Source organism: Quercus suber, unplaced genomic scaffold, assembly GCF_002906115.3.
Source record: "Quercus suber isolate HL8 unplaced genomic scaffold, Cork oak 2.0 scaffold_891, whole genome shotgun sequence".
Classification (NCBI taxonomy): domain Eukaryota; kingdom Viridiplantae; phylum Streptophyta; class Magnoliopsida; order Fagales; family Fagaceae; genus Quercus; species Quercus suber.
In genome coordinates this window covers 56,962-84,396 of record NW_027070317.1, presented here as the reverse complement: position 1 = coordinate 84,396, position 27,435 = coordinate 56,962, and the positions used below count along the sequence as shown (strand labels likewise).

The 27,435-nt window shown below is 37.3% G+C and overlaps 1 pseudogene; it reads right to left on the bottom strand.

The window, feature by feature from the left end:
• Nucleotides 1-548: 548 nt before the first annotated feature.
• On the bottom strand, nt 549-24,501 carry LOC112018314 (putative pentatricopeptide repeat-containing protein At3g13770, mitochondrial; annotated as a pseudogene).
• Between the last annotated feature and the right edge of the window lie 2,934 nt (nt 24,502-27,435).

Here is a 27,435-nt window from a genome sequence, read left to right as displayed (position 1 = left end):
CGCATCGGGCAAGTTTCCTAGAAAATTGAGGATAAATCTCTATATGTTACAAGTAACCGTTGATAACCATCGAGACCTAAAATATAAACAAAGGCTCGCATCCCAATTAAAGATAAATTCCATATTGACTTCTCTTGTTGTTTGACCTCTAAATTCTAATTCACTAGTTTAGGGTTCTATAAAGTCTTGTTATCTATTTAATGTAAATAAGTAGGATAAGTTGTAGTTTTATTACCAAATCACTGAAGTGGTTATGTTTTCTTAAGCGCATTGTAGCTTGATCAAGATATCATCTCCATCAATTTAGTTATTGCTTAGTACTTATCTCTATAATCAATGTAATGTAGTTAACAAAGTTACCATTATGAACTTATCGTTAGCTTGCAAAATGGAAGAATTTATAGCCAACAAAGTTTGCTGCTCAAAATGCAGTAACTTCACCTACCTAAAAAAATAGTAATACAGGGGTGCACTTTATCTCAATACACAGCGGGACATTGTTGTCTTGAAAGTTGAAACACTGCCATGATCAGATTCCAATCTGAATTCTACAAAATTTCAATCTGTAAAGGTGCATATAGCAAATGAGAATTATTCACAAAGCCCTAAGATCCAACTTAACAAACAAATCGTTAGCATTGATGTGCTAAAGAAACACTTGATACTATTAAAAAACCTCTACAGAGTATGACTAAAAAAAGCTCTACCTGTCTGTCTCAGTAGAGTTTCGTCATCGTGTTATCTTCCATCACACCTGAGGATTGATCTTGCTGAGTTTGTTTTCTGATTTCTTCTTCTCCTGGAGAATCACCTGCCTAGGCATTACATCTAGCAGAAAGCTTCCACCATTCCATACAGATGCAGATACACTTAGTATTTGGAAAATCACATGCAATTCATATGACAAGATGGGGACTGTAAGTGCCATGGGTGCTACAGTAAACAAGGATTGGCACACAATGTACATGAATAAGCAATTTTGATCCCCGAGAAAACCACTTAAGCACCACCAAATATTGTTAGCTTTCTGTGCCTTTTTTGAGAGTTCCCTACCAAAATATTGTTAGCACTAAGGTTGGACTATGAGTAACCTATGATGCTTTAGTTGGTTGGTCAAGGGTTAAGGGTTTAAAGCCTATTATCAGACAGGGATATACATACAAAATCCTTTGAACTCTCTAACTGTCATTATGGAAGATCTCTCTAACTATCTGCACAGGTGTAAATACTAACACGACTAAATATATTAATACTGCAAAATGAAAAACTAGGACAATCTTCAGGCCAACAAGTGCACTACTTTTTCACCCTCCAAAGTAATTTGTAAAGAATCATAGGTCTAAATGTTACCGATTATATTGTTTGAGACTTTAAAGGCAACAATGACCAATCACCAATGCAAATTTTTTGAAACCTAAATATAGTAATTCAACAAAGTCGAATTTCAGCAATCAATAAGTCTAGGCATCTTGATAGTTGACATGGGTTTTAGACCAATAAACTAAAAAGCAGGGTATCAATGACCAAACCTACTCAAAGAAACCCATACAATTCTACATTTTGTTAAAGCCAGTCAAAACTTAAGATGGCCTAAGCTAGCATGAATTTTTTTTTTTTTTTTTTTTTTTTTTGGGAATAAAAAATGGAAAAATCTTGGGAGTAAGCCATTTTCCACCGTAACAAGTTAAACCCCCAGGCTAAATGGCCCCACCAACCCCGGTGCTAATGTGTCCCACATGACTCGAATCCAAGCACTAAGACGAGGTGCTTGACCACTAGACTCCCACCCTGGGGTCAAGCTAGCATGAAATTCTTGCATGTGAAAAAAGGTTCAGTTCTATCTAACCAGAAAATGTGTATGTAACAACTGTAATCTGAAATATGAAAGGATTCAAGAACCCTAAAAGATTCAGATTAACAAATATAAGATAGCATTCAAAGCCAAATGTGTGGATTGGTAAGTCACGCATGCACAGGTTGGTCTTGAACCCACTACCTCAACTTCCACCATACTTTTATAAAGAGAGGAGGTACCATCTGAGTTAAAGCTCATTGGCAATTTAAAATTTATTATATTGTATTTTATAAATTTATAAATATTTTAACATAGAGTGCAAACATCCATGAAGAAATTGACTCGTTTTTGACAATTTTTAATTATTCACTTTTAAACCATACTTCTTTTTCCTTCCACAGGAAAGCATTAGACCATTGTTTAAAGGTACTTTATAAAGCACGTGACCTAAACAAAGAAGGTCCAACTACCAGGTAAAAGACGTATAAGAACACTAACAATTTTGCCAACAGAACTGAAAACCAAGCTACAGCGCCAAGCAATTAATGCCCATGCTAATGTTCCCTGCAGTAACATAGAGCCAAAATATTGGACGTGAATCATTTCCCAATAGAGGTGCAGACTGCAGAGCACCCTAGGAGTACTCGTTCACCTCAGCAAATGAGAAGCAAACCATAAAAAGCTTTTCATTCCTAGGATACAAAAGAAGTTTGACCAAGAAGATTATATATGCATAGTAGTAAACATGCTGGGACACAAGAAGAGTTATGTCACTTCCTCATTTTTCATCTTAGGTTACTCCAACAATGAAATATATATATAACAATGTAAAATGATCACGTGTCATGGTCTCCAAATCAATGGGGGCAAAATTAAAATTGAAAACTAATGTAAAAATCCCTCAAGATTTCAATGGGATGCATTAACAAAATATATATAAATAGAAATAGGAAATTTTTTGCCACATCACACAGCCCTCATAATTACCACTCATTTTCCTATCCCCTTTCTATCTTCTTATATGGTTCCAACCCTCCAAATTCACACAAATATCTAACAGAAATGACACATGGACCTAGGGTTAGTAACAACATAAACAAAAACAAAAAGTCACCACCAGAACTCAATAGTCAATACCCCACTGCCAAAAAAACCAATTAAGTTTTATAAATCAATAAATAAATGAACTCATGCAATTATGGAATATAACAAATTCTCAATATTGTAAAGCTTACCAAAAGATAGTAATGCCATTTCTTGAACTGATAGTATATCCACCGAAGAGGAACAAAAGTCACATAGAACAAGCAATATACATAGGAAAAATCTTGGGGACCTGACAAAGATAAATTAACAAAAAAATAAATCACATAAGGGAATGGTGCATATAATGCTTTCTATGAATCAAAACAGCAATTACACATATCACATTATCTTAAATCCCAGTTTTTGACATTTGCATTTTTCTGTTTTTATTTTTATTTTTATTTTTTTTAAGTTACAAACACAACATATGGGTCTGGAACTGCAACCTTACCCTCTATCCCATCATTAAGGGTGCATTTGGTTGGGGAGATCATTGGGGGATGGAAAATAGGGAAGAGAAAATGGTATTTTTGAGTGATTGGTTAAGAGGGAAATGGGGAGAGATTTTAGAGGGTCCCAACCAAACACACTTGTTGAATGAAAACTAAAATCTCTTCTATCCCTCCACTTTTTCATCTCCCACCATTTTCTATCTCTCCAGTTTTCCATCCCCTCACCAAACGAAGCCTAAGGAAGTAGGATGCACCATTTGAATTTTGAGCTAGAGCTCATTATCATCATTTGCGTTTGTTTTTGAACCGCCAAAAGATGAGTCACCTAGACATCAAAACACAAATCACAGTAAGAAAAGGCCTTAGGTTCATGATAGGCCTCCAATATGCTCTGTCAGATAAAAATAGGGAATTGTATACATAGGGGATATACTTAGTTGAATAGAAAGGTATCACTTCTCCCCCACAGAAATCACCAATAGTCTCCACAAGAACACAAACTATCTTTAAAATGGTGGAATCTGTTGACATCTCTCACGATAATCTCCCTTGAGACAATTTTACAGATGAACTTGAAGGCGGCATGGCAATCCACACAGATTCGAAGATTCTTCTTCACCCTAATGGGAGTTCCTGGTGGAGTAGCAATCAAGCCAAAAGCCAATGCAAGCCTTTCACTATGGTGGAATAAAAGCTGCTCCTTTTCACTATGTTCTAGATCATGGAGGTCAATCTCTCCCATGGGAACATAGCCAGCTTTAATCTGGTTGAATCCAATTCCCTCCTTGAACATCTCAGTGAAAAGGGATACAGCCTCCATGTCTTCCCCATTGTGTGAATGTCCAGAGATAACAGCATTCCATGCAATCAAGTCATTTTTTGGCATCAAATAAAAAACCATCCTCGCTTCATCCATCATATCACACTTAGTACATATCTATCAGTCCTACACCCACAAACGAATCTGATTCTATATCCATCGTTATCAATCTAGAGTGCAACTGTCTACCCAATGCCTTGAGCCCCAAGCCAGCACAAGCTTTAAGAGCACAAGAGAAGGTAAACATATTTGGACATATTTCTGACCTTTTCATTTGTGCAAAAATGTTTAGAGCCCAACCATGGTACTCATGAAGAACACAGCCAGCAATAACAGCATTCTAGGAAACAATATCAGGTCTTGCTATTTCCTCACAAACAGCAATTGGATCTTCAATGTCTCCTACTTTTGCATACATATCAACAAGTGCATTTTCTGAGATAGGATCAGAATCATACCCAAGCTTAATCAAATACCCATGAGTTTTCTTTCCTTGACTATCATCCCCCATACCTGAGCACGCATTCAGAATACTGGACAAACTAAACTCATTGGGTCTTATTCCGTTCAAAATCATTTCCTGAAACAAATCCACTGCTTCTCCACAGAAATCACCCTGCACATAACAAGAAAACAAAGCATTCCATGAAACAAAGTTCAGCTCCGGAATTGTATCAAACAGTCTCCTCGAACTCCCAAACTCCCTACATTTTGCATACATAACAACCAAGGTATTCGCAACAAACACATCAGACTCAAACCCTGTTGCCACTGCAATGCCATGAACCTGCCTCCCCAGATCTAACTCCTTTGTCATCGAGCATGCCTTAAGAACGCTCGGAAGCGTAAACTGATTGAACTAAACTCCCAACAAATGCATCTCATGAAAGGCCAAAAGGGCTTCCTCACCAAGCCCATTTTGTGATACCCAGATATCAAAGAAGACCAAGAAACCAAATCTGGTTCAGTACTTTCCTCAACCAGTTTCCATGCATACCCAAAACACCGACACTTTGAGTACAAATTAATCAAATGATTCTGAAGATTGGGGTCCTCAGATAATCCAAATCTGATCACGTGAGCATGGACTTCCATGCCTGAAGTCACAGATTTGGAAGCAGTGCATTGTGAGAGGAGCTTAGAGCATGAATCAATCATGTCAATTTTTATTACACCTGAATTAAGTGCAGTAACTTCCATTCCATCAGGCAACTCCTTTGCTACAGATCTGGTCAGACCCTCAAAATTTCAAACTGCCACTTCCTTGTATGATGATCCTAACGGCATGCCCAAATAACTCATTAAGTGAAGAATAAACCTTACAACGCATAATTGCAACCGGTTCATTGACTCCTTCCACCATCCCTACAAGAACTATTTCACTTTCACTAAGATTAGCCCTTAACCCCATATCTAATTTAAAATATAAAAGAACTGACTTGATAGCTAAAAGATGATCAGTATTAACATCATAGGAAATGATGGTGTTGTTTAAAAAAAGAAGATGAGAAATACTCAAAACTCACAACTCCACTGAGCTCTAAAACCAAATAAGAAGCTTCCTCCCATCACCCTCTTTGGCATTTTGTTGAGAGTTTCATTGAAGAGGATATTGATGCAATTGAATCTCCTTGCCTCTATCCTCTAGAATTACTATCAAAGCTGGATGGGCAACCATTAACCAAAATTGAGAACTTCACAGTGGATATGCAAAAATTAAACCTAGTTCCTACATCTTTCACCAAAGTCAATCTTCTGGCAAAAAATCCAATTTACATGATCACAAACCATTTCAGTATCAACATGCAGCAGATAACTCCAGGAATTTGACTTCTTATTCTAGACTCCAGACATTCAATCGACCCGGGGGCAGAATCTAAAACTTGACTGCCTTCAACAGAGAGATTCTACAATTCAGAAATAATCTTCCCGAACATTCTTTTAAACCTATTACGGAAAACCTTTGCCAGCAATTTATACATACTTCTAACCAAACGAATTGGTTTAGAATCTCATATGTTCCAAGCCACAGAAATCTTTGGAACAAGGGTAATGAAAGACACATTCTGAAAGACTACAAAAGCAAAGCCAACTGGCCCAAGAGTTTTGGCACCATTAAAATAATGACCTTTCTCTCTTTAAAGCATTTTCACATTTTATTGAGAAGATTAACTAAAACTCATGCTAGTTCTCTGAGAAGAAATGCCTATGTCTCTAGTAGCAGATTTAAAAATCACGTTATAATATTTAATAAGAAGTGTTAGAACTATAGTTAAATGATTAAATTCACAATTTCCCATTAGCTTAAACTTTTGGAACAATCGGTAATTTAACAAAAATAAAAGGTTTACATCCGTCTAATAAAGCTAAAAAGCAATATACCATTGCGGCATTGCCGCGCCAGATCTTCCCCACCCGGAAGACATATTGACAATAATTCCTCGATTCCTCGTAAGCATCAGAGCGATGAAGTGACGCAACATATTTGCTATTCCTTTTACATATTGACATATCTTGTTGTTTTCATTGACGGTACCTGCATTTTTTAGTGGAACTACCTTTATATTAGTCCGCTGCATATACGAAAAATTCAGAATAAATTACGGGTAACAACCAAAACCAGAAGCATAGTAAAACCTCGGCATCAAGATATGATGACTGGAATGAACCAAAATGCTGCACTAGCCAACAAATTTCCACCTAGCATTGTATTTGTTCAAAATGTAATAAAACCCTCTATCTTTTGTTGGAATCATAAAAAAAGGAAGAAAAATGAGCAAAGAATGGGAAGAGAAACTTGAAATTCTTTGCCTCTACAAAGTTAGCACATCTTAACTAGTAAGATTCAAATGAGAACACATTTATCAAAAATAATAATAATAATCAAATGATTCATGTGCCAATGAGAGAGGGACTGATCACGTCAGCATTGAGGAGCTAGTGGTTGTGGGAGGAGTCAGGGAGGTCTGATTTGATTGGAGGGAATTGAGCCTATCTTGGGTGCGGGCGCACCCGATTACGGTGTGGCCTCTCTCGGCGAGCTCTAAGGCCAGAGCTCTTCCGAGCCCTTTGCCCACTCCGGTTATCAGTACGGTTCGAGAGCTCGCTCCGTTCACCGCGTTCATTCCCTTATACGGCGTCGTAGTACTACTAGTCATACACAGAAAAACACACAGCCTCTCTCTCTCTGCGCATTCCCTCTCTTTTTATATCTGTGTTTGTTTTAAAAAAATACAAGTGACCAATGTTTAACAACAATTTTCAGTGTTTAGGCCGTTTGGTAGGGTATTAAAGTACATGTTTTTCATTTTTAAATAATATTACACGTATTTTTACATACTTTTTTACTTATATATATTTTTAAAAAATATAAATAACATTACTCAAATTTCTCTACCAAACGGGCCTAAACAACAATAACACTTTTAACACATTTGTATGACACTCAAACGCATATTTCCACAATATTAAAAACTAAAAAACGATATTAGAAATCTCTAACTAAACAAACTCTTGAGGCCCCGTTTGGCAACGGTGTTTAAATAAAGAAAATTATTATTTAAACACCATAATACTTATTTACACACATTCTTTTCTCACACGTATTTCCACAAAACTTAAACAACGTTACTAGAAATCTCTTACCAAACGGGCCTTAAATAATTGAAAAAATGTCTTTAATCATAGATTAATATTAAGAAATTGATATTAGCAACCTTTTTCAAACAGGCTAATGTGAGGAGCTATGAAATTTTATGATCACTTGAAATTAATTTTAAAGTGCAAATAAAATGAGAAGCTATGAAATTTTATGATCACTTGAAATTAATTTTAAAGTGCAAATATAATGCCATTATAATTTGGATTTTTACACTTTCTATAATATAAAATAAAATTTCAACTATTTGTTAATCATATATAAGTTTTATGTCTTGGCTTCGAATCATATATTAGTTTTTGGACTCTTCTATATTATGTCATATAAGTTTTGGTAGACTCACAATTTTTCACATAATTTTTTTTAATTCTATATTTATTTGACTCATAGTTTTTATTTTTATAATTCCTTATTTATTTGACAAAAACTAATCAAATGTCAACCATTTCCTTTAATACCCAATATGTAGCTTGTATTTAGACTCTATTAGGAATTGTTTTTCTTAGAGTGACGTGCAAGTTTTGGACTTGCTTCCAAAACATGGTTGTATGCAACGCAAATTCCTTCACAGTAAATGATGTGTTGTCGACTTAGTTTCCTAAATATCATATACAATTAAAAGAATTAGGCTAAGCTTGACCCATACATCAATATAAGAAGCAAGAACTCTCATAAAAAAAAAATTAAACAACATTTTAGTTGTAGTCAACTTTCAAGCCATAAGAAACCCACCTTGGAAAACATCAGCGAAACATATAGAAGAAGAAACACATCATGACCAAGTACTGGAGGATCATCCAATCTTCACATGCCAAATATGCGTAGAGCCCATGCAATCAAACAAAAATTCAGCTACAATAATAATTATGTGCACTCTTTTTATGATGCCAAATATATCAAAACCCAAATTGACAAAAAAGTGCCAAACATTAAATGTCCTACATTTATTTATGATGCATGAATTGCGCGTTTAAATAAAAACTAATAAATAAAACTTAATATCATATATACTCTATATCTATATTTGCTACCTTACTTTGAAGGTTTCACGACATTGTTATTTTATTTATTCGATTTTTAAACCAAAATTTACCACTACAAACATGTTTCTCTTATATTTATGTTGTGTACTTCAATCCACTTTGGTCCTATTCGGTCCCAGTTTGGTCCATTCACTCTTATTCGGTTCATTTTGTCTACTTTGGTCTACGTCAGTTCTATTTAGTCCACTTACATCCTATTAGGTTCTATTCGGTCCACTTTGGTTTTATTCGGTCCACATTGATTCTATTTAGTCTACATAGGTCCTATTCGGTCCATTATGTCCACTTTGGTTCTATTCGGTCCATTTTGTCCACTTTGGTCCTATTTGGTCTTTTCCAATATAATTCGGTCTAATTGGGTCCATTCTATTCACTTCGGTCTTCTTAGTTCTATTCAGTTTATTTTGGCTCCATTTGGTCCATTCTATCCACTTTGGTCCTATTCAGTCCATTAGGTCTTATTCAATCCACTTCGGTCCATTATGTCCACTTTAGTCCTATTTGGTCTTTTTGGGTTTACTTCGGTCCATTCTGTCCACTTCGATCTTATTAGGTCCAATTTAGTTCTATTCGGTTCATTTTGGCTCTAGTTGATCTATTCTGTCTACTTTAGTTCTATTCAGTTCATTCAGTCTTATTCAATCCACTCTGGTCCTATTTAGTCTTTTTCAAAGACACTAATATGAGGAGCTATGAAATTTTATGAACCAAAATCCTGCATTATATTTGTTCAAAATGTAAAATAAAACCTCTTTTTTTTATTGGAATCATAAAACCCTACAGATTGCAAAGCACAAATCTCACTAAGGAAGACAAATGAGCAAAGAATAGGAAGAGAATTTTGAAATTCTAAAATTCTTTGCCTCCACAAAATTAGCACATTTAACTAGTAAGATTCAAATGATAACACATTTTATCAAAAAATAATAACAATAATAATAATAATAATCAAATGATTCATGTGCCAATGAGAGAGGGATTAACCATGTCAGCATTGAGGAGCAAGTGGTCGTGGGTGCGGGCGCACCCAATTACGATGTGGCCTCTCTCAGCGAGCTTTAAGGCTAGGGCTCTCTGAAGCCCTTTGCCTACCCCGGTTATCAGTATGATCCTAGAGCGAGCTCCGTTCACTGCATTGAGGAATAGGAAGGCTCCACAGAAAACTCCAAAACCAATTCTCTCAGTTTCCATCAAAGCAACTACCATCCTTTTGACATAGAGCTAATTCAAAAGCCCCATGGTATGCACTTTTCACCATGAACAAACCTTTGGGACTGAGAGCCCAAATTTTTTTATCCTTAAGCAGGCGCATACTGATTGTTATACTTCGAATGACCTCTACTTCATGCAGCAAAAACAAAGTGTTGATGGCCTCATACTTCCAGCAAGCATCTTCCTTGTTAATTAACTCTCCCACCTTTGTATCTGGGTGCATAAATAATCTAGGCAAGGAAACCTTAAAAGTCGATGGAGTTGGTAACCATTTGTCCCCCCAAACTCATACAGAGTCACCATTACCTATTCTCCACCGTAGCCCAAACTTCACAAAGTCTTGTGCTACCCATATGCTTCTCCAAGTGAAAGAAGGATTATTCCCTGGAGGGGCTTGTATAAAATCACACCGTGGGAAGTATTTGGCTTTAAGAACTCTGTAAACCAAAGAATCATATCTCATTTGAAGTGGCCACCCCTGCTTTTCCAATAAAGCCAAATTGAACTCCTTCAGCTGTTTGAAACCCATCGCACCCTTAGACTTCAGTTCATAAAGCACTAATTTTTTACCCAACTTCTCCTTAATGTCATTAAAAGTATTCCGTTTCCTCTTTCTGACCAAAGATGGTAGCCCCAAATACTTTTCTTGCTATTTAATCACTTGGGCTCCAAATCTACTTTTAATCTCCTTTCTGATTTTCCTTGAGGTGTTGCTACTAAAAAATAAGGATGTTTTCACCCAATTCAGCTGCTGTCTAGAATCATTCTCATAAACCTGCAAGACTCTTTGCAAGGTATCACATTCCTCAATAGTGGCTCTATAAACATTTAGACTATCATCTGCAAAGAATGGGTGAGATAATTTAGGTCCATTCCTACACACCGCAAGTCCCCCCATCTGACTAGTAGCTATTGCTGACTTTATCAATGCTAAAAGGCCTTCCGCACATAGCAAAAACAGGTTAGGGGACAGAGGGTCTCCTTGACGTAACCCTCTAGTTGGAACAATATGTCCCCTTGGCTTCCCATTTATTCTCACTGAATAAGTCACAGAAGTAACACAGTGCATCAGTAAGTTCCTCCATTTTGCTACAAAACCTAGTCTATCCATAATTTTCTCCAAGCACCCCCACTTCACTCTATCATACGCCTTACTTATATTCAGCTTCAAAGCCATTTCACCTGTTCTTCCTGCCTTCTTCAGACTGATGTGGTGCATAGTCTCAAAAGTGACAAGAATATTATCAGTAATCAACCTTCCGTGCACAAAGGCATTTTGGGTATCACTAATTTTTGAAGGTAGAAACTTTTTTAACCGATTGGCAATAGGTTTAGATGCTAACTTGTAGATCACATTACATAAGCTTATAGGCCTGTAATCGGTTATTCTGTTGGGCTCTTTACACTTTGAAATAAGCACAATATGGGTATCATTAAAATTAGAAGGAGAAATACCTGAATTTATAAAATCAAGGACAGTTTCTCTTACCACATCCCCTATGGTAGACCAAAAGTGCTAGAAGAAGAGGAGGCATGCCATCTGGACTTTGAGCTTTTAGTGGATACATCTGCTTGAGCGCCTTCCGTACCTCATTGGCTGTGAAGTACTAGGAAAAGCATGATTCATTGCAGGGGTAACTTTTGGCTAGATAGCTTGTAAAATTTCATCAAACTCCACAGGGTTAAAAGAGGTAAAAAGATTCTGATAATAATCCACCACAATCTCCTCAATTCGATTATCCTCCTCTTGCCACAACATCATTAGAATCCAACAAACCTCAATGAGTTTTTCTTCAGACAAGTTGATGCCCTAACATGGAAATATCTAGTGTTTCTATCACTAAATTGGAACCAATCTATGCGAGATCTTTGTAACCACATAGCATCCTCTTTTTCCAACCACCCATTTTAACTCAGTTCTAGTAGCTTTCATGTCTTGGATTCTTATTGGAGAAGCTAGTTAAAGCTCTAGCCATTTCAAATATTTTGTAATTCGACTATCTTCCTACCTACATGGCCAAACTCTTCTTTATTGTTAGGACATATGTGGATCATGTTAGGAACATATGTCAATATTTTATGTTGTTGGCTAATCTTTTGACAAAACGCACTTTACTTGTAATTGGGTAGATCTAGGATGTATTTAATACTTCAAGGAACAAGAGTTCAAGTCTAGTATTGAAGCCATGCAAATATTTCTAAGAAACAAGTGAAGAAATGCTGATTTTTTAAAACTCGATAGCTGCTCGATACCTCTTGATAGCTAGGCTATCTATCGAGCTCTTTAGCTTCTTTTTTATCACAATCTTAATACCTCTCAATAGGTAGGTCAATTGATCGAGCAATTTTCTGTCCCTCAATAACTCCTCGATAGCTCTCGATAGTTAGCAACAGATAGGTTCGACACCTCCTCGACACCTCTCGATCGATCGAGAATTACAAAATTCAGATTTTCAGATCTGATCGGCCCATGCTTATGTATATTGTGTAGGGTTCTTTTTTCACAACCCTAGACATATATAAAGCTTATTTTAGAGGCCGTCACATAAGAGAATACAAGGAGAACATATGCAAAAAGTGACCGATGCCATATTCTCTCTGAAAGAAGCTACTGTGTTTTTGCACCTTTGGGTTTTGTAACCACAGTGCTTCTTGATCTTCATTATTGATGAAAGTGAAGAACTTTCAACCAACAATCTTCTTCAAGTTAGTGTGTTAGTCACGTACTGGGAGCCGTGCATCTTTGGTTAGTCACATACTGAGATTCATGTATCAAAAAAGTGTGGCGTTCATATATTGAAGAGTTCATAGGTTCTAAAGCACACTTTAATTTTGGTTGAAAGTATAAAAAAAAAAAAAAAAAAAAAAAACACGCTTTAATTTTGTTTTAATTTGAGAATTAATCATCATGTGAAACTTCGACCAATGTGAGATATTGTGACCAATTGCTCTTATTAGTCACAACTCTTTTCATGCTGATTGATTCAAGAAGCAAAGTAAGCAATTAGAAATTTAGAAGTGGAAAACACATATATTTATAAATAAATTACAACAGACAAACACATGTTCTAAACCACAAATAAGACATCATATCCAAATCAAATCTAAGAAAACTATGTACATACAATTGAAAATCACATGCAAGCTTAGATAATCGACACGCGTGAAAGACGCATAATGAAAAAATCCAGCAAAGTCCATGGAGGACTTTCCTCAAACATATGGTAAGCTTGACTTACCCACATACAAACCACACATTCATGCATGCATACACACCTAAATACATACAAACACAGCATTTTGAGTCTGACCCAAAAACTGATTTGTTTTATTTCTAAGGAATTTGATGTGTTTATGACAAGATGGTGGCTAAAACAACTTGTTTTAAACAAACTCAGTTTTCAACGCCATGGATCAAGATTTTATGGCGGTTTGAAAAAAGCCACTGTCGCTCCTTGTAAAGAAGGAAGCAAAGTTTATTGTATTGATCAAGCTACAGATTTAGAAGACCTTCAAATCTTGAAAAAAAGAATGGATAATTACTCTGTGTTGAAAAAGAAAGAGCAAAACAGAGTAATCTGGACTGGCATTCTAGAGAGAAAATCTAAGAGGGAATGAGTGAAAATTTGATTGTATATTGCGTTAAGTAAAATTGCAATTGCAATAGGCTACAGATATTTATAGTACTACAGCTAAAAGCTAACTATTTAAATACAACACGTGCTAATCGTGTGAAGAGAGCAGGCTGAGTTAATTTCCTATTCTTTAGTCCTTTAAATACGACAGCGTTTATATCCCACTGATGCTCTTGTTCTCAACGTTATACCGCACATCACAATTTAGTAATCTACAAGGAAATAGTAAGTCACTATTTCAAACTTGGAAATATACAAATAATGCATAGTGTTATTCAAGAAACGTGTAGACACAATAGAATGATATAGAAAAGTGTTAATGGAACTCTCTCTCTCTCTCTCTGGATGATGAGAAATTGAGAATTGCAAAAGATGGTGTAATTTTTTAGCTTTATTGTATAAAATTACTCCTTTTGTGGTGATTTTGTTAGCTATCAAATGGAAAATTGTAGCGGAGTGTAACTTCACAAATCAATTCACCATATTGAAATATTATTCAATCATATTGATATTTTGCTACAAGTTAACAGATTGATAAATAAGGTTCAGCAAGTTGTTGCTTAAGATGATGGCACCTAATAGTATAAATCCTGACTACGAACACAGGAGGTCCAAAAGAACAAATTATTAAATACAGAACCAATTGCTAATATTAATATGTGCTTTTAAATATTAAAAAAAAAAAAAAACTTACTTTAATATTTCTTCAGAAGAATTGCACCCTTCGAGAGCTTACAAGAAGAGTTTAAAATTATAAAGGTGATAAAGATTTCCAAATGGAGAGGGAGGATTGCAAATTAATGAGAAAAATATATTGATGGCTTTTTATTTGTTTTTTCACCCTATCTTTTACTTGAGAATGAGTGGCCTTAATAGACTTGATTTTTCTTCTTCTGTTGTAATTTCTTTTATTTCGTTTTCAAATGGGTTGTCTTCAGCCACCAACTTAAGAATTTTTCCCATTGTGTTTGTTTGTTTGTTTTTTTTTTTTTTTTTTGGATACCAGAAAGGAAGGAAACAAACTATACAATGGCTAGGTGAACCCAGCTACAAGGGCCAGGGACTCTAACAGCAATCTTAGCTGTGTTACAGACTGTATATAAGATAGCCCTGGGAACAAAAAGGGCTTTGCAACACAAGCCTTGTTGCTGTAAGTTTAACATGTCAGAGAGCATAGCTTTTTCCTGCCAATTAGGATTACAATGCATATTATAAACATGAACTGTTCTTTTACTACAACACATGATCAAAATTCCGTAGAAACCAAGATTCTTAGCTTTAACAGCAGCCTCTACTAAAGCTTCTTGAGTTGCTGCAGTAGTTGTTGAAGCTCCACTGCTGGCACTACCTGAAAACATGATCCTTCCTTGCAGATTTGTTGTTTCATAAGCAAAAGCAGTCCTCCTTGGTCTATTCTTCCTAGCTCCTGCTATTTTGATAAGTAGATCCTCGCTTCCTCCAATATTCTGGTATATAGTATGGTTTCCTTTGCAATGTCTGACATCGTTGTCCTTCTTTTCAAAAGCTTCCTTAAACTTGTAAGTCAAAGTTTGAGCAGTTAGAATGACTTCAGTGGCATTAGGGGTTTTGCCATCATGAGTCACCATGTTCCTGTGGTTCCATATTGTCCAAAGGAATGTGAAAATGGAACAAAGATAATTCATCCTCCCTTGGTCCATCTGTCTGAATCTTAGCATAATGTTGCTCAGCCAAGATTGAACATATATGTTGCTAAAGTCTGAAGTGTGTATGGCAAGGGAAGATCCATGCTAGCAAGCTCTAGTGAATGTACAGTGGAGAAACAAATGGGAAGTAGATTCATACTCTTCATTGCAAAAAGGGCATGTGCTATAAGTACTAATACCTCTGTTTTTTAGAGTAAGAAAGGTAGGAATGTTGTCCTGCATGAGCTTCCACACAAAGAGATTCACTTTGTGGGGAGTTTTCACCTTCCAAATTAGCTGCCATGCCTCTGTTGGAATCTGATGTGGTCTGAGTTGAATGGGTGATTTTGAGACATCTTCCTTGAGAAGTATATTGTAAGCAGTCCTGACTTCATACTCTTCTAGGGTTGAGTGCTTCCAAAGAAGCTTATCTGAAACAACACTAGTCTTTGATATAGGAATACTCAAAATTTTAGAACATTGAGGTGCTGCGTAAATGGATCTAACCAAGTCAGCTTTCCACATACCAGTATTGTGATCAATGAGAACAGCAACAGTGCCAGTGACCAGATTTAGGTTTTGCAAATTTTGGGCAGGGCATTGAAACCAATCTGAGTGTTGTATAGGGATGTCTCTTCCTTTCCCTATCCAACATCTACCTTCCTTCAACTTTTGGTTGTCATGTTTAATTAAGTTTCTCCAAAATCAAGAGTAGTGAGATTTAGGCTCACATTCATGAATAGAACATCTTGGAAAGTACTTAGCTTTGAAGGTTTTAGCAACTAGGGATTGCGAGTTTTGGCTTATCCTCCAAAATTGCTTTGCAAGCATTGCTTGGTCATGAGGTTGAATTTTTTATAACCAATGCCACCCTCTTTTCTATTTTGGCACATTTTATCCCAATGGACCAGGTGTAGTTATTAACACCCTACTCATGCCCCACCAAAAGTTTCTAATGACTAAGTCTAATCTCTTGCAAATAGTTTTAGGGACTATGAAGCAAGAGAAAGTATAAAGGGGTAAGGTTTGGAGAACAGAGGTAATAAGAGTACCTCTACCTACTTGGGATAGCAGTCTTGCTTCCAACTTTGAAGCTTGGATTTTAACTTGTCCACCCATTGTGTTTGTTAAGATCAAATGAAGAATATTCAATTTTCGTTTTGACAGTAACTTATCAGTTTGGAAAAAAAAAATCCAAGAGTAGGTGGGTTCCACATGCACAATAAACAAGGACTTCGAATTTTTCTCCTCTTTAGAATTTCTTGTAAGGGTTTGACGGGTTTCATGAGCCATGAAATTTACTTTCTTGTGACTAATATGGGAATGGAGTGTATGGCAACCATGTTCAAAGACATGTTACCCGCTTGTTCTGTTGAGACAGGTGAGTGTGTTAAGTGACAAGCCTAGATGACATGCATAGCTAGATTTCATTTACTTAACAAAATGTATGATTGAGTTTATGATATTTATGTTCTGAGAACTTTTTTTTTAATAAGTCAATTGGTAAATTACACAAATATATTTCATCTTTTCTTAATCTCTATCTTTTTTTTTTTTTTTTTGATAGGAAGACTACTAATTTTATTAAGAATGATTAAAAGTTACATCATGGAAAAGAGTCTGTTCTAAGAAACAAGGGTTCTCTTCCATCTAAGTACAATAATCCTCAATGCCCTTGGCATGTTTAGCTAGAAGGTGAGCTGGCCTATTCCCTTGACGACGCACATGTGAGAAAGACACTTGGCAAAACTCTCCACAAGCAGCCAGTATCCCTTGAACCACTAAGTCAACAGATGAACGGGGCGGGGAGAGTTCAAACAGGGCACAATGGATAATAATCGAATCACCATCCAGGATAAAATCTTGAATGCCTATATCCTTTGCGAATTGCACCCCAGCTTCGAAAGCTTTCACTTCAGCTTCAACCACCCCCAATGGCTCACTTAGTCTCCTGCTTAAAGCAACAAGCACTTCACCCTGGTCATCCCATACGATCACTCCAATACCTGCTACTCTTGTGCCGAGAATGTAGCTCCATCAACATTCACTTTGAGTTTGGGTGCTATTGGCGGGCACCACGATAATTCTTGTGTAGTTGGTACAGAAGCGGGCTTTACTTGCTCCAACACTGCATTATACTCTTCCAGATACTGCATGGCCCAGTTCATCAACACTGCTCCTTCCTTCCGATCGCCTCCAACATGAACTTCGTTATGGTGAGACCACAAACACCAAGCCCCTATTACGAACCTCACTATTGTTTCAGTCCGTGTGTCTTCCTGCATAGCCAGTTTCCATAGCAAGTCTTTAAAGGAGTAGCTTTGGTCCCATTCAAACAGCAAGGTTAGTTTCGAACAACCCTAAAACTCACGAGCCCGACGACAAGATCAGAATAGGTGACTTGGCGTTTTTGCTTCCAAGCCGCATCCCTCACACTTACTATCCTGTACCACCTTTCGCCGCAACAACATGGACTTCATGGGCAGAATGTCTCAACACACTCTCCATGCGAAGTGTCTGATTTTATGAGGAACATGAAGGCTCCACAGAAAACTCCAAAACCGATTCTCTCAGTTTCCATCAGAGCAGCTACCATCCTTTTGACATCAAGCTAATTCAAGAGCCCGATGGTATGCACTTTTCACCGTGAACAAACCTTTGGGATTAAGAGCCCAAATTATTTTATCCTCAGGCAGGCGCGTACTGATTGGTATACTTCGAATGACCTCTGCTTCATGCAGCAAATACAGAGTGTTGATGGCCTCAGACTTCTAGCCAGCATCCTCCTTATTAATTAGCTCTCCCACCTTTGTATCTGGGTGCTTAAATAATCTAGGCGAGTAAACCTTAAAATTCGATGGAGTTGGTAACCATTTGTCCCCCCAAACTCGTACAAAGTCACCATTGCCTATTCTCCACCATAGCCCAAACTTCACGAAGTCTTGTGCTGCCCATATGCTTCTCCAAGTGAAAGAAGGATTATTCCCTAGAGGGGCCTGTATAAAATCACACTGTGGGAAGTATTTGGCTTTAAGAACACTGTAAACCAAAGAATCATATCTCATTTGAAGTGGCCACCCCTACTTTTCCAATAAAGCCAAATTGAACTCCTTCAGCTGTTTGAAACCCATCCCACCCTTAGACTTCGATTTACAAAGCACTAATTTTTTACCCAACTTCTCCTTAATGTTATTAAAAGTATTTCGTTTCCTCCGTCCGACCAAAGAGGGTAGCCCCAAATACTTTTCATGCTATTTAATCATTTGGGCTCCAAATTTACTTTTAATCACCTCTCTGATTTCCCTTGAGGTGTTGCTGTTAAAAATAAGGATGTTTTCGCTTGATTCAGCTGCTGTCCAGAAGCATTCTTATAAACCTGCAAGACTCTCTGCAAGGCATCACATTCCTCAATAGTGGCTCTGCAAAAAATTAGACTATTAACTGCAAAGAATAGGTGAGATAATTTAGGTCCATTCCTACACACCGCAAATCCCCCATTCGACTAGTAGCTACAGCTGACTTTATCAATGCTGAGAGGCCTTCCGCACATAACAAAAATGGGTAAGGGGACAGAGGGTCTCCTTGACATAACCCTCTAGTTTGAACAATGTCCCCTTGGCTTCCCATTTATTCTCACTGAATAAGTCACAGAAGTAACACAGTGCATCAGTAAGTTCCTCCATTTTGCTACAAAACCCAGTCTATCCATAATTTTCTCCAAGCACCCCCACTCCACACTATCATACGCCTTACTCATATCCAGCTTCAAAGCCATTTCACCTGTTCTTCCTGCCTTCTTCAGACTGATATGGTGCATAGTCTCAAAAGCAACAAGAATATTATCAGTAATCAACCTTCCATGTACAAATGTACTTTGGGTATCACTAATAATAGAAGGTAGAAACTTTTTTTTTAACCGATTGGCAATAGATTTAGATGCTAACTTGTATATCACATTACATAAGCTTATAAGCCTGTAATTGGTTCTTCTTTTGGGCTCTTTACACTTTGAAATAAGCACAATATGTGTATCATTAAAATCAGGAGGAGAAATACCTGAATTTAGAAAATCAATGACAGTTTTTGTTACCACATCCCACATGGTAGACCAAAAGTGCTGGAAGAAGAGGAGGCATGCCATCTGGACTTTGAGATTTTAGCGAATACATCTGCTTGAGCGCCTTCCGTACCTCATTGGCTGTGAAGTATTGGGACAAAGCACAATTCATTGCAGGGGTAACTTTCAGGTGGATAGCTTGTAAAATTTCATCAAACTCCACAGGGTTATTGGAGGTAAAAAGATTCCGATAATAATCCACCACAATCTCCTCAATTCGATTATCCTCCTCTTGCCACACATCATTAGAATCCAACAAACCCTCAATGAGTTTTTTCTTCAAATGAGCTGATGCCCTAGCATGGAAATATCTAGTGTTTCTATCACCAGATTGGAACCAATCTATGCGAGATCTTTGTAACCACATATCATCCTCTTTTTCCAGCCACCCATTCAACTCAGTTCTAGTAGCTTTCATGTCTTAGATTCTTATTGGAAAAGCTGGTTGAAGCTCTAACCATTTCAAATATTTTTGCAATTCGGCTATCTTCCTACCTACATGGCCAAACTTTTTTTTATTCCAAGTTTCCAGCCTAGCTTTGCCACTCTCTAAGCACTTACCCAACACATACTCTTGATTGGCTGCTTGACCTTCCTCTCATGCATCCCTAACAACATCTTCACAACGTGGGTCCTTCAACCACATTGATTCAAAGCATAAAACTTTCCCCATCTTCCTTTTTCTAGATCTTGGATTCATACTAAGAGACAGTGGAGAATGGTTCAAAGCTATTGAAGTTAGATGGGCGAGCTTTGCTGTAGGAAATCTCGAACACCAATCTGTAGAAGCTAGGGCTCTATCCAACCTTTCTCGTATCTGAGTGCCATCGGATTTCTGATATATCCAGGTGAACTTAGGCTCGCTAAAACCAATATCTCGAAGACCACACCAATTGATTGTATCAATAAAACCCTCCATTTGTTGTCTAGGCCAAAGACTACCCCCTTCCTTTTCTGAGATCCCCACGAGTTCATTAAAGTCCTCAATAACTAACCAAGGGAGAGAAGATGTACAATGTAAGTGTTGAAGCTTTGCCTAAGATTCTATCCGTTTTGCTGTATCTGGCTCCCCATAAAACCCTGTCAAGTGCCACCACCCTATCTCTAGGCCACCATCTACTAAAGCATCAATATGCAGATGTGAGTAAGTCTAGACGTCTAATTTAATCTCCTCCTTCCAAAACATAGCTAAACCTCCACTTTTACCTTTACTTGGAACCATTAAACCATTCTTGAAGCCACATTTATCACGAACCGTGACCATCCAATCCAAATCTGATTTTGTCTCCATGAGGAAGACAATTGTGGGCTCTTCTGTTTATGTCACCTTTTCAAGGCTTGAACTGTTTGAAGGTTCCCAAGCCCTCGATAATTCCAACTTAAAAGACTCATTGCAACTAGTAGGGTTGCTCCATAACCTCCGACAATCCAAGGTGTGCAACCATTAAATGACTAAGTTTTCTTATTTCCTCTTCCATTTTGGATTTCTTCACCTGCTCTCCTTCAGATTCTTATGTACTTAATACGTTATTCTTCCTTTTTGGGCCACAAGCTTCCACAGGTGGGTTCAAGGAAATTGGACTCATTGGCCAATCCAATACTCAGGTCCACACTCCAGTCTTTGACTTCTTTTACTTCTTTAAATTTACCTTTGTTTCTGCCACCAACTTTTCTACCCGAAGGACACGGTGATAGACCCATTGAAAAACCGGTCTCCAAGATACATGGGTTGTTACTTCTTTGCTGAGAATCCGAATCTCCCATCTTAATCCTCTCTGCACTTATCACTTCTTTAAACAAATACACCTTATCCAAGTTTTTGAAGTTATCCAATCTATCAACCAATCCATCCAACACACCTACTGCTAGAGATAACTTTGAATTTGAATTTAAAACTATCAGAACTTTGTTGATAGCATTGTCTAACTCCTAGATAACCTCCTCAAAAACCGACCTGGTTTGATTTTCAAAAAAATTTGGTACCGCCACCGCCATCGAAGTCCTTACTAGACCTGAGTCCTTGGCCTCCATTCCGCTATCCTCCACTACGCCGAGATGACTCGGGCAAATCGTCGTTGCCTTCCCATCAGATACTGGCATCACCAGAGATGGAAGTGAACTAACTGGACTCCTACTATCACGTGTGCCCGATCTGGAAGGTTCATAACCTTGCACTCTGACTGAAGCTTTCCTCGGTTATATTGGTTCGCCCAGAGCCATGCACCAAACTATTGCTTGTCCATCAATAGAGATCCTTTACTCTGAAGCCAAAGCATGCAATTTTTGTCATCATGTGACAAATGACCACACCAATAGCATATGTTAAGCAGCCTCTCATATTTGAAATAAATCCAACCCTCCGATGATTTGTCCTAGGTAACACGCCACCCCCTGCATATTGGCTTTGTAACGTCCACCTCCACTCTCACTCGCATAAATGTACCCCCTTTCATCTCATTAATATCTTTAGGTTTAGATATTACACCTAAAGAATCACTGAGCCTGAGAGCAGTTTCAACGTTCAAGTGGGAATAAAGGTGACCATGGATTTGAACCCTAAAAAATGTGCTTCTGGATGGACCCATCATACCGCTCCAGCACAACCAAATATCTATCAAATGACCAAGGTTCTAAAAAAAAAACACTTTTGCATTGAGCAGGGCTAACTAAAGAGCATAACATAATATCTTGACCATGGACATAAAATGCTCCAAATTCAATGTATGCATGTGCGTGATACATATATTGAAAGTTGACATGAAAGGTGATGCTGCAATGACGGTCATCTCCAAAACCACATTTTACAAAGTTGAAGCCTGAAGTTCCATCACTTGCAAGTATTAAATCAATTAAAATACCTTGGTATCTCCAAAGACAAACAATACAGCACATGAATTATGAAAACAATGGGATGGGTAAAATATAAAATAAAATTGTGAAAGGCAGTTGAAATCACACACCACACTCATAGAATGGGGTTGTTCCAACACTTGAAGTCATTTAGATGATGGGTCTAAAGTGCAATTTTGGTAGGATTTGTAATGTGGGGAGAGCTCTCTACAGGTGTGTCTCCCAGAGTTATTCAGAATTAATTGTGATAAGGAGGCTTCTGAGGCAGATCTTATTAAGTTTTCCAATGGAATTCTTCAATGGGAATTAACTTTCACATGCTGTACAGGATTGGGAAGTCAAACTCTATAGATATTATTTATGGTGTATCTTTGCATGGGGGTGGGGATGATAAGATGTGTTGGAAACCATCTAAGAAGAGGGGCTTTGAGGTTAAAGACTATTGCCGGGTCTTGATTCGCACCAGTGATCAACTGTTTCCTTGGAAAAGCAAATGGAAGTCAAAGATCCGTTCTAGAGTTGCTTTCTTTGTTTGGACTGCAGCCTTGGGAAAAATCTTGACAATTGGCGACTTGCATAAAAGGAATATTTGGATATTGGATTATTGTTATACATGCAAATGTAATGGGAAAATAGTGGATCATTTGCTGCTTCATTATCCTATTGCTATGGTGTTCAGATCGTTTGGAGTTCTTTGGGCAATGCCAAGGATGGTTATTGACTTACAAGCCTGTTGGCAAGGTAGGTTTGGTCAACATCGAAATGGTGTCATTTGGATAGCTACTCCCCATTGTTTGATGTGGTGCCCCTTTGGAGGGAGAGAAATGACCAATGCTTTGAGGATTCTGAGTGGTCTTTATCAAATCTAAAACTATTTAGCCTATTTTTCTTAAAAACCTTGTTAGATTGGATGTCTGTTGTGGGGAGTATTTTTACATGTTCGGTTTATGATTTGATATATCATTGTAATTTTCGTGCTTGATTGTATTGTCCCCAGTTGTATACATCCTGTATACCTGTATACTTGTGTGACTCTAATTTTCTTCGGGACTCAATAAAATTCATTATTTATCCAAAAAATAATACAAGAATAAATCTTTTTGCTAGTGACAAGTCAGAATGGCAAAAATATGTGTAACTATTTTCTGAGAAACTTTAACTGGAAAATCTACTGATGGGGTGAAGTTTAAGCACAGTCAAGAAAGAATTTAACCAGCAATAGGAGAAGTAAAAATATACCTATGATGTCTGGAACACCCTTTTTCTCCATCACAATGCGCGCCAGCTCTTCAATGCTACTATTAGATCTCTACAAAGTATAAACACAAAATTTTGTTAATTTAGAATGTCATTTTGGCTATTAAGCTAGTATTACATAACACTGGGAATGTCCATCCCATGAAATTGTTTCAAGATCATCGCGCAAGGTGTAAAATCAATTGAGAGTCCTGTTTGGCCATGCCAAGCAAGAATCATCATCATAAGAGGCAGTTATAGATATTCACCAAATACCACAATTTCCAAAATGCCAAAATTAAATGTAATTTAATTACCTTATTACCTACAAATAAAATGTAAACTAGTTACCAATACATAGATACATAGTTACATACATAATTTTCTGAAAATCCTATCCATTCAATGTCAAAATCTAAAGCACTCATTTAACAACATGACAAAATAGAGAGAGAGAGAGGGACTGACCACGTCAGCATTGAGGAGCAAGTGCTTGTCGGAGGGGTCAGGGAGGTCTGATTGGAGAGAATTAAGCCTATCCTGGGTGCGGGCGCAGCCGATTACGGTGTGGCCTCGCTTGGCGAGCTCTAAGGCCAGGGCTCTCCCCAGCCCTCTGCCCACTCCGGTTATCAGTACGGTTCGAGAGCTCGCTCCGTTCACCGCGTTCATTCCCTTATACGACGTCGTACTGCTCCTCCTATTCATACACACACAGCCTCTCTCTCTCTGTTTCTCTATCTCTCTCTATGTAAGATAAAATGTACACAACGCAGAGTATTTTTGGAAACTGCAAAGTTTTGAGTGGAGGCCAATATATATATACGTGTCCTGGAAATCGTGGTGTGGATTTATTAGGAATCAGGACAATTCCGGAACAACTCGGATCCACACTCGCCCCGTGAGATAAAATTTTGATCCACATTTGTTTTAGGGCTAAAATGCAAATTGTGAATGTAATTAACTAATGAAAAAAAAAATTTAATATAAAATATTTTTATTAATAAAATAGATTTTTTTAATGTAAAAAAATTTAATGAAAATTTTTTAACGAAATTGGATGGAATAAATGAATTTAATAAATTTGAAACTTCTATGACTCAATTAAACAAAAGTAAAGTTAGAGAACTAAAATAATTTTCAGTCAAATATAAATGATGTAATTTGGATTTTAGTCTTTATTTTATTTTGTGTTTTCAAAAATAGGAGAAAGACACAAATTATGTCAAAATTATTTTTTAAAAACTGGTTTCGAATACATATTTAAAACCTCATTGATTCCTATCTTTTTGTGTGTCTTTGGTTCTAAAAATTTATATATAATATTTAGAAAGAAAAAAATGTTTTATAATTTTGGAAAACAAAAATTAGATGACCAAACAAGGTCTATTATATTTGCAAAACAATTTCCACCAAACCAGTATGAATTGAATTCTTTTTCCTAATGTATTAGGCACTAATTTTAAGGGCAAAGTCATTTAAAGGGAGGAACTATTCTAAACACATGTAAAAAAATATTAAAATTTTATAAATATATTTAAAGTGTGGTGATAAGGTGGTAGTGCCTTATTTAAAACATAAAGAGTTAGGCGTGCTGATTAGTTCTTGGAATTTAAAAGGAGAAGTTAACCTCGTTCAATAACGCATCGGGCAAGTTTCCTAGAAAATTGAGGATAAATCTCTATATGTTACAACTATAAAGCTTCAAAGCCATTTCACCTGTTCTTCCTGCCTTCTTCAGACCGATATGATGCATAGTCTCAAAAGCAACAAGAATATTATCAGTAATCAACCTTCCATGTACAAATGTACTTTGGGTATCACTAATAATAGAAGGTAGAAACTTTTTTTTTAACCGATTGGCAATAGATTTAGATGCTAACTTGTATATCACATTACATAAGCTTATAAGCCTGTAATTGGTTCTTCTTTTGGGCTCTTTACACTTTGAAATAAACACAATATGTGTATCATTAAAATCAGGAGGAGAAATACCTGAATTTAGAAAATCAAGGACAGTTTTTGTTACCACATCCCACATGGTAGACCAAAAGTGCTGGAAGAAGAGGAGGCATGCCATCTGGACTTTGAGATTTTAGCGAATACATCTGCTTGAGCGCCTTCCGTACCTCATTGGCTGTGAAGTACTGGGACAAAGCACGATTCATTGCAGGGGTAACTTTCAGGTGGATAGCTTGTAAAATTTCATCAAACTCCACAGGGTTATTGGAGGTAAAAAGATTCCGATAATAATCCACCACAATCTCCTCAATTCGATTATCCTCCTCTTGCCACACATCATTAGAATCCAACAAACCCTCAATGAGGTTTTTCTTCAAATGAGCTGATGCCCTAGCATGGAAATATCTAGTGTTTCTATTACCAGATTGGAACCAATCTATGCGAGATCTTTGTAACCACATAGCATCCTCTTTTTCCAGCCACCCATTCAACTCAGTTCTAGTAGCTTTCATGTCTTAGATTCTTATTGGAAAAGCTGGTTGAAGCTCTAACCATTTCAAATATTTTTGCAATTCAGCTATCTTCCTACCTACATCGCCAAATTCTTTTTTATTCCAAGTTTCCAGCCTAGCTTTGCCACTCTCTAAGCACTTACCCAACACATACTCTTGATTGGCTGCTTAACCTTCCTCTCATGCATCCCTAACAACATCTTCACAACGTGGGTCCTTCAACCACATTGATTCAAAGCATAAAACTTTCCCCATCTTCCTTTTTCTAGATCTTGGATTCATACTAAGAGACAGTGGAGAATGGTTCAAAGCTATTGAAGTTAGATGGACGAGCTTTGCTGTAGGAAATCTCGAACACCAATCTGCAGAAGCTAGGGCTCTATCCAACCTTTCTCGTATCTGAGTGCCATCGGATTTCTGATATATCCAGGTGAACTTAGGCTCGCTAAAACCAATATCTCAAAGACCACACCAATTGATTGTATCAATAAAACCCTCCATTTGTTGTCTAGGCCAAAGACTACCCCTTCCTTTTCTGAGATCCCCACGAGTTCATTGAAGTCCTCAATAACTAACCAAGGGAGAGAAGATGTACAATGTAAGTGTTGAAGCTTTGCCTCGTTTTGCTGTATCTGGCTCCCCATAAAACCCTGTCAAGTGCCACCACCCTATCTCTAGGCCACCATCTACTAAAGCATCAATATGCAGATGTGAGTAAGTCTAGACGTCTGATTTAATCTCCTCCTTCCAAAACATAGCTAAACCTCCACTTTTACCTCTACTTGGAACCATTAAACCATTCTTGAAGCCACATTTATCACGAACCGTGACCATCCAATCCAAATCTGATTTTGTCTCCATGAGGAAGACAATTGTGGGCTCTTCTGTTTATGTCACCTTTTTCAAAGCTTGAACTGTTTGAAGGTTCCCAAACCCTCGACAATTCCAACTTAAAAGACTCATTGCAACTAGTAGGGTTGCTCCATAACCTCCACCAATCCAAGGTGAGCAGCCATTAAATGACTAAGTTTTCTTATTTCCTCTTCCATTTTGGATTTCTTCACCTGCTCTCCTTCAGATTCTTATGTACTTAATACGTTATTCTTCCTTTTTGGGCCACAAGCTTCCACAGGTGGGTTCAAGGAAATTGAACTCATTGGCCAATCCAATACTCAGGTCCACACTCCAGTCTTTGACTTCTTTTACCTCTTTAAATTTACCTTTGTTTCTGCCACCAACTTTTCTACCCGAAGGACACGGTGATAGACCCATTGAAAAACCGGTCTCCAAGATACACGGGTTGTTACTTCTTTGCTGAGAATCCGAATCTCCCATCTTAATCCTCTCTGCACTTATCACTTCTTTAAACAAATACACCTTATCCAAGTTTTTGAAG